Source organism: Asparagus officinalis, chromosome 4 (assembly GCF_001876935.1).
Source record: "Asparagus officinalis chromosome 4, Aspof.V1, whole genome shotgun sequence".
NCBI classification, from domain to species: domain Eukaryota; kingdom Viridiplantae; phylum Streptophyta; class Magnoliopsida; order Asparagales; family Asparagaceae; genus Asparagus; species Asparagus officinalis.
This window is the reverse complement of record NC_033797.1, coordinates 118,492,163-118,501,361: the sequence shown is the minus strand read 5'-3', so window position 1 is coordinate 118,501,361 and position 9,199 is coordinate 118,492,163.

Here is a 9,199-nt window from a genome sequence, read left to right as displayed (position 1 = left end):
ACCGGCTGCACTGGTGCCAGGTTCAGCCTCCCCGGTGTTGAGTGTAGATTAAAGCTGACTTTCCTACAATATCGATGACTTATGGTGGCAAACGAGTCCGTGCCCGTACGATCGATAAGAGAGTTAGCGGCCGAAGAAGCGGATCGGATTGCTACTTAGATGGTATATGATGCTGGAGTCTCAAAAGAGAAGGGGAAAAGAACGCGCGGGTCCTTATGGTTAGTAGAAGCAGAAAGAGGCTATTTTTTCTTCTGGTGAAGAAGTCCCGAAAACCGATATTGCGGGTGGCCAAGAGACCAGAACCGACGACGATGAAGAGGAGCTGAGATCATGTCTATCGGATCCTCTCTCCTTAGAATTATTTGAGTTAGTGATAGCTGATCGAGCTCGTTGATCCAATTTTCCTAAACCTTCGCCGGCTTTGAGGAAGCCGAATATGAAGGTTTTATTCACTTATCCTAACAAGATGTGGGTTAAACTTCTAGGTGCAGCTTCCGAGGAGGAGGGAGAAGGAGAAGGGCCTCTCCTTATGCGTCAGATGAGATCTCAGCCTACAACTCAAGTTGCTTCGGGGCTAGAGTTGCTTTCTAAATTTGTTCATGAATGAGTCATCGATCCGGAGGAGGCTCACCCCGCTAAGCGCAAGAAGCTAGCTTACAAGCGACGGGGCGACGGGGTGGGGCCTCTGGCTTCTGACACGGGGCCTACCAGTAACATGCCTATTGGTGGAGAAGGTAACGTTTTAAATCTTCGTGGTCCTTTGATTCTTCCACTTATTAATTCTTAGACTTAGCAATTATTGTATCTTAGGAGGTCGTGAGGAAGGTGAAGAGGCATACGACCCACTTTTCCCTAGCTTTGATTATTTTGAAGGACCTGACTTCTCACAACAGACAAACGAGGTCATGACCGAGGAGCCCGCAGATGTGGAAGCAGATATGCATATTGAAGTTGGTGCGGGCTCCGATGCTAAGGCTGCGGAACCTGTCGTAGCTGTTGGAGGTGATTTTGACTTTCACTTACTGTACATTCTTGACTTTTCCTCTTTCTGTTTTAACACTTGGGTTTTTAGTGGGTGTTTCAATGGAGGATCTAGGTAAAGAGGGAACTTTCTGTGATATGACCCTCGAAGAGACGGGTGCACCCTCACTTGGTTTGATGCCAGCCCCTCTGGACTCTGACGACAGGCTATTTGAAGACATACTATTTGAACAAGCCAACGTGAGGCTACCAAACCAATAAGCACAGCTGGTTCACCTACCGGTATGATCCTTACTCCCAAGTTACACTCGTTCATTTGTCAGTTTTCATTTAACCATGGGAGGGTTCCAATCGTAGGACCAGTCGTTAAGACTGATACAACTACTCTTACTGGAAAGTCTGATGAACCTGAGGGTCTCGATTTCTTGTTGTTGGTAGGGATTGTCATCGAGGCTCGGTCATCAGCTTCTGAGATGCAACTACGGATTCCTTCGAAGATGCCTGCTACAGCGACTGCTGCGACTATTAGCGGGAGTTAACTGAACAAGTCATGAGACCAACCGAAGAAGTTGGTACTTCAACGGACGCTAACCCGTGATGCTTCCTGCGACTCATGAGGTTGGGCGAACGGAATCGGGTGTGGTGCGTTCGGCTACAGAAAATTATGCAGGCATCGGTAAGTTTCACACAATTATTAAAATTTTACAAAAATTCAATTAAAAATAATTAAAACGAAAGTGGAGATGTGGGTTGTACATTGTGCGGAGATGGGGAGTGATATAATACTTAATTATTATTATTTAAAACGAAAATGCATCACAAAATTATTAAAATTTTACAAAAATTCAATTAAAAATAATTTAATTTGTAATTACCCAAATAAATATAAACCTGATTTTTAAATTATTAAAAATTCTAGAAAATCGGTTAAAATATAAATACTCTCTTTAATAATAAAATTTAATATCTAAATACCAGGAACGTTATGTAAATCAGTATTAAAAATTTATGGTCATTACATTCTACCCCCCTTAAAACAAATTCCGTCCTCGGAATTAAATAAAAGAACGAAATATAAAAATGGATTCACTTCAATTCATATGAAGTTTAAAATATTTTGCACATCCATAAATAAGGAAGGTCATACAAGGTGATTCAAATAAGATACAAGACATGACAGCTAAGATTCAGGAAATAAATAAAGGTATCGCTGTCGCATCTCGGACTCAGATTCCTAAGTCGACTCTCAAGGAGAATCTGAGTACCACATCACACGAACAAGCGAGACGGTCTTATTCCGGAGGGTCTTCTCCCTTCGGTCTAAAATCGCTATAGGCTGCTGCTTGTATGTCAAATCGGATCGCACCTCAATCTCCGAGAAACCTACAACATAACTCGGATCTCCGACGTATCTTCGCAACTGAGAAACGTGGAATACGTTATGCACTCCAGCCAGGGAGGGTGGTAATGCAAGTCGGTACGTCATTTCTCCCACTCTCTCTAATACGTCAAAAGGTCCCACATATCGCGGACTCAACTTCCCACGCCTTCCAAAGTGAATAGTGCCTCGGTTAGGGGAAATCTTCAGGAATACATGATTTCCTGGCTGAAACTCCAAGTGCCGGCGCTTCGCATGTGCCCAATGCTTGAATCTGTCCTGCGCTATGCGAAGTCGCTCCCGAATGATCCTGATTGCATCAACTGATTTATCAATCAACTCCGGCCCGAGAATCTCTCGCTCGCCAACATCGTCCCAACTCAGCGGGGAATGACACTTCCTGCCATACAATGCTGCAAAAGGGGCCATTCCAATACTAGCCTGGAAGCTATTGTTGTATGCAAACTCCACCAAATGCAAGTGATCTTCCCATGACTCGTGGAAGTCAAGCATACAAGCTCTAAGCATATCCTCCAAAATCTGAATGGTCCTCTCTGACTGCCCATCGGTCTGGGGATGATAAGCTATGCTAAAACTGAGACTGGTCCCTAGACTCGCCTGCAAGCTCTTCCAGAACTCTGAAGTAAATCGGGTATCGCGATCCGAAACGATGCACACTGGAACTCCATGCAATTGCACGATCTCCTGCAATACGAGAGATTTACTAACACTCTTGGAAAAGGAACTCCTTGAAATATATAGCGATAAATATTTACCTCCATGTATCTCTGAGCAAGATTCTCCGTCGACTGCCCCACTCGGAATGGAATGAAATGAGCTAATTTGGTTAATCGATCTACGATCACCCAAACAGCGTCATTTTGCTTAGTGCTCTGAGGTAAGCCAGTGACGAAGTGCATGGTGACATGCTGCCACTTCCATTCTGGAATAAGCAATGGCTGCAAAAGACCCGCGGTGCGCTGATGCTCTGCCTTCACCTGCTGACATACAAGGCACTTAGCCACACTACGAACCACATCTCTCTTCATACCATGCCACCAATAATACAGCTTCAGATCCTTATACATCTTCGTACCTCCAGGGTGAATAGAATACGGTGAGCTATGAGCTTCTCGTAATAACTCCTCTCGGACATCTCCTCCTGGTACGCAGATACGACTCCCAAATCGTAAGGATCCGTCTTCATGAACAACAAATTTCGGCCGAAGACCAGCCACAGCTAACTCTCTACACTTCTGAAGAAATGGGTCATCTGCTTGAGCTGCCTTGATTTGTTCGACCAGTGTCGATTGAATCTTAAGATTCATCAAGGAAGTGGTGACTCCTGGAAGAAGAACTTCTATACTCATATCCCTCACTTCCTGCTGAGTCTCCACTGCGCCGTGAGGGTCATAATCGACGGGAAACGACTCAAAGCATCTGGTACTACATTGACCTTGCCAGGATGATACTGAAGATCAATGTCATAATCTGCCATCAGCTCTAACCATCGGCGTTGCCTCATGTTGAGCTCCTTCTGAGTAAATATGTACTTCAAGCTCTTGTGGTCAGTGAACACCTTCACTTGCTCTCCCAACAGATAATGTCTCCAGAGCTTAAGAGCAAAAATCACAGCTGCCAACTCCAAGTCGTGGGTAGGATAATTCTGCTCGTGTTTCTTCAACTGACGAGAAGCATATGCCACCACATGATCACCCTGCTGAAGAACGCATCCCAATCCTCTACCTGATGCGCGTAAAACACCTCAAAGTTCCCTCTCTTATCTGGGATGGTCAAGACCGGGGCCGAAATCAGTCGTGACTTTAACTCCTCGAACGCCTGCTCACAAGCGTCAGACCAGACAAACTTAATATCCTTCCTCGTAAGTCGTGTCATCGGCTCCGTAATCTTTGAAAAATCTCTGATGAAGCGACGGTAGTAACCAGCTAATCCTAGGAAAATCTTAATGTCTGACACCGACTTAGGGGTAGGTCAATCCTTCACTACTGATACCTTCTCCGGATCCACTGATATGCCGTCTCCTGACACCACATGTCCTAGAAACGCTATACGATCTAGCCAGAACTGGCACTTACTATACTTGGCAAATAGCCGATGTTCTCTTAAGATCTTCAACACGTACTGCAAATGCTCTGCATGCTCTGCTTCACTCTTAGAGTACACCAAGATGTCATCAATAAAGACCTCCACAAACTTGTCCAATACATCATAGAATACCAAATTCATCAGGTTCGTGAATGTTGGCGGTGCATTAGTCACACCAAACGACATAAGAATTCATAATGTCCATATCTCGTCCGGAACGCAGTTTTGGGGACATCATAATCCCTAGCCTTCACTTGGTGATACCCGCTCCGCAAGTCTAGCTTAGAAAATACTATCGATCCTCCCAACTGATCGAAAATATCATCGATACGGGGAAGTGGATACTTATTCTTCACTGTCACCGCATTCAACTCCCGGTAATCGATGCACATCCGCTTGGATCCATCCTTCTTGCCCACAAGCAACACAGGTGCTCTCCAGGCCGATACACTGGGTCGTATCAAGCTAACGTCGTATATAATTGGCTTCTCGGATTCCACTTGCATCGCAGCTAACGTCGCCTTCTTTGGTCTAGCTCTGAACTCCAAAGGTCCGGCCGATGTGCTGCCACTAAGGAACTCAAACCTCGGGTGATCCGGTATCTTAAACACTACGCTCCGACGGTGGCAATCAATGGTGGAAAAGAACGTCCCTAACCAATCCATTCCAAATACTACATCAAAGCTCGGCAAATCAATCACCAGAATGTCTGCGAAGAGTTCCCTCCCGCAGATGACTACAGGTCATGCTTCATAACCACTAGATGCTACTAAGACACAACTGTCCGTGTTGATATTCCAGCCCGTAGTCAGAGAAGCTATAGGTAGAGAGTGGGCACTCGCAAAGCAACGAGACAAGAAACAATGGGAGGCTCCAGAATCAAAGAGTGATAAAGCAAGAACGGAAGAAACAAGAACCTTGCCTATTATAGGAGAATGTAAATACAACTAACTTAGTATTCTTAAACAATCCTATCATAATATCATTATGTAATAAGAAAATTCATATGCTATCAAGACTTAGATAAACAATTCTTACCAGTGATAACTTGATCGTTCACCTCAGCTTCTACGGCTGACATCATGAACATCTGTCGCTGAGGTTGCTGCCTGTGTGCTTCCTGATAAAGCTGCTGCTGTGGAGGAAGAGGCCCTGCTTGAGGATAGGGTCTGTGCTGAGGCTGTGCTGCCGGGGCTGGCCGAGGTAGAGCTGGGAGAGCTACCCGAACTGGAGGTTGGGGAAAATGAGCATGTTGTTTCTAAGGACAGTCTCGGCTGATATGAGCAGGGGACCTACAGCTGAAGCATAGATGAAGACGCCTGGGGCAATCCTACTGAGTATGACCAGGGTAGCTACAATAGGAACACCTCACCAAAGACTGGTTCTGAGACTACATTCCAGGACGCTGATAAGGGTGAGCCTGCTAAAATGGCTGACGCTGAGAATGCTGTTGTCTCTGTGGAGCCTGCTGCTGCCTCGGAGGGGGATGCTCGACATTCCGGGTCGGAGCTACTGGTGTCCTACTCTGAATTAAGTGTGAATCTTCTGGTTCTTTCTGCACGCTCTCAATCTCGCATGCTGCATCCAATACGGCGTCGTGAGTCACGAGAGCCCTACCAGCCAAAGCCAATCTGATATACTTGTCCAGACCCTTCTGGAACTGGTGCTTCCTGATAGTGGGGTCCGTGACCAAATGAGGAGCGTATCGGCTCAAAGAAGAAAACTCGGCCTCGTACTCGTCGACTGATCAACCCCCTTGCTTGAGCTCGACAAATCTACGTAGGAGGTCATCTCGAGCCGACTGAGGAAAATATTTCCTATTGAAGCGATCCGTGAATGTCTCCCACATAATCGGCCTCTCTAGGTGTGTCTTCTCAGCAGCCCACCTGATTCTAGCTGTATGCGTCAGCTGAACATCCATGAGATCTACCCACTCTGCAGGGGGAATATGAGTCAACGTAAGGATAGTCTCCGTGACCTTGAGGAACTCCTCTGCTGCTAAAGGTCCCTCAGCACCAGTAAAGGAATGAGGTCACATATATCGAAACTCTCTAACACCAGGCTCTGAGCGAGGGGGATGCTGGTGCTGATGCTCCTGCTGCAAATGCCCAGCTAAGAACTGCTGGTTCGTCACCAGCCCCTGAATCATCGCTAAAAGCTGCTGCGGATCTGCTTCAGGCATCTGACCACTGCTACTGGATGGGTTACCATTACTACGAGTACCCACCATAGTTCTGAAGAAAACGAGGATCAAAAGGAAAACTAGGGTTAAAATCAAACAATATATTTGGAAAATAGTAACTAAAAATAGTTATTACGATAATAGTATAAGAAGTTAATTGTAGTCGTACGGATGAAAAATGATATGTATTTGAATTGTCCAATACATTCTTACTAGTGGGAACTCGGGACCGTGACCTGCATGGGCTACCACTAAAACCTGTCACGCCCCGCTTCCCAAAATACCGAGGAATCGGAACGTGAACAAGCCCGCGACGTATTAGATTGAGAAGAAATATATATACTATTATTTTTTTCTTTTCTTCTCAATCTAATACGCTAAGCGTCAAATATATAAATCTTAATCATAGATCCCCAATCATAATAGCAAGAATATAAAGACAATCCAGAATAAGAAATAAACATATCATCAACAAATCATCCCAGACATAAAATATGGGTTCAACATACCCTTACTACAACAACAGTCAAACTAGAAAATAAGAAATACATAGTCCATAATAAAAGGAAATACTAACAAAATAACCAAATCTGTCACCAACTAAAGAAAAATACTATAAGAGTGTTCTATCAGTTACCACAGAAAGAAAAGCACATCTAGGCTTCAGCTTGTTCTTCCACTCCATCGGAAGGACATCCTGGCTGGGCATACACTGGTTCGGCCGCATCATCGAACTGAACCTGTTCGTCTCCTAAGTCTGACGCACACTAGAGAAAACAGGTATACGTCAGCGTGTATGGCACACGGCAAGATCTCACGTGAACAAATAAAACGGTCTAATGACTCATGTTATAATAATAATGATACTAACAGGAAAAACAAAGATACATGCAACTGAAATCTAAAAGTAACATACAGCTATGTGAATATAGTAACTGGGTCGAATACTAACCAACCTAAAACTCAGTGGTCCACATCTCACCCAGAGTCAACGCTCCTATCATCAGATAACTGACTGTTCATAAATCCCCTACGTGCATCCAATACCGCTATACGAATCGGTCAGAGGACTACACGCAATCCGATTTTGGCCTGGTCCGAACTCAAGCAGAACTCGGGTGACTACACAAATTCACTGACTAAAGTGACTATACGAATTCACTTTATCCCAACAAACCAACCCCAGTGACTACACGAATTCACTGGCGCGAGCCTGGAGGATACATCAACAATCTTATTCGATCACATGAACACTGACTTCCCCATCCCAACTCTCTTGTATTTTCTTGTTAACCATAATCCTCATTGGAAACTCGGGTTCACCGCCTAAACCAGTCAACACACTCACACATGTCACTAAGTCTATTCATAACGCACGAGGCCACTAAGTCATGAACTACTAAGGTTCTTAACACATCAACAAATCATGATTATAATATAGTATGTTCAACATGATTATGCAGGTTCATGTAGCAGAAATGAGAACTATAATAAACATGAAGGCATAACAAAATACTACAGCGTGAATACATACATAAGGAACTTCATCACTACTGGAATTTCCAAGCTCCTCATACAAAATATCCGTACTTACGTATTTTCTAGAATAATCATACGGTAGAAAGGAAACTAGCAACCGATGTCGTTTTGCACATGAAATGTCATGCTCTACGGCGTTCAATCATACTATCATAAATAATAATATTCTTTTTCTAAAATTATTCTTTAAAACTATTTCTTGTCATAACTAATTTAAAATAATTATATTAATTCCTTTCTGTGTGAAAAGTAATATTTTCCTATTTTATAAATTTCCCTTAATTAATTCTTTTTCGATAAAATTTCGTAAATTCTAATTTTAATACATAACTTGTCATTTAATGTCCACAATCTCTTAAAAATACAATTAGCAACATTATTCATCTAATTTTTTTTTATCGTGCACTCGAAATTTCTATTCCACGCAAATATTCAAAATTGCATATTAACCACAATAAATAATTTACCTACATATAAAAATCATACTAATCACCATATTAATCACAACATAATTTATTTACATCTAATCATCAGATTAATCACGATATTAATCGTTAGTTAAGAAACAAGGTAAAGGTGAGATCTTGCCTCGGTGTATTCGTCGAACGTGTCGATTTGTGAGATCAGATTCGACACGGGGCACGGCGTCGGGAAGAGCTCCGGCGAGGGCTGCGGCGATGGGGCAGCGACGAACTCGGCAGCGGCAGGGGCAGCGGGTCGGCGATATCTCACGGCGATGTTTAGGCTTGAGCAGCGAGATAGAGGAGGGGAGGAGGAGGAGGAGGTGCTTGCTCTGGTGCTGCTTGGCAAAGGCGGACTGGAGGGCAGCGGTTTCGGTGAGAGGTGGACGAAGGAGTGGGACGGTGATCGAGAGGGTGGAGGAGGCGCTGGAGTTGGGGAAAGCGGTCAGGTCAGGCGGGGACGAGGTAGAACACCGGTCAACGCGTAACCCTAGGTCAACGCCAGCCAACGCGTTGCTATCAAAAAGTCAACGTACAACAGTTCAAAACCCT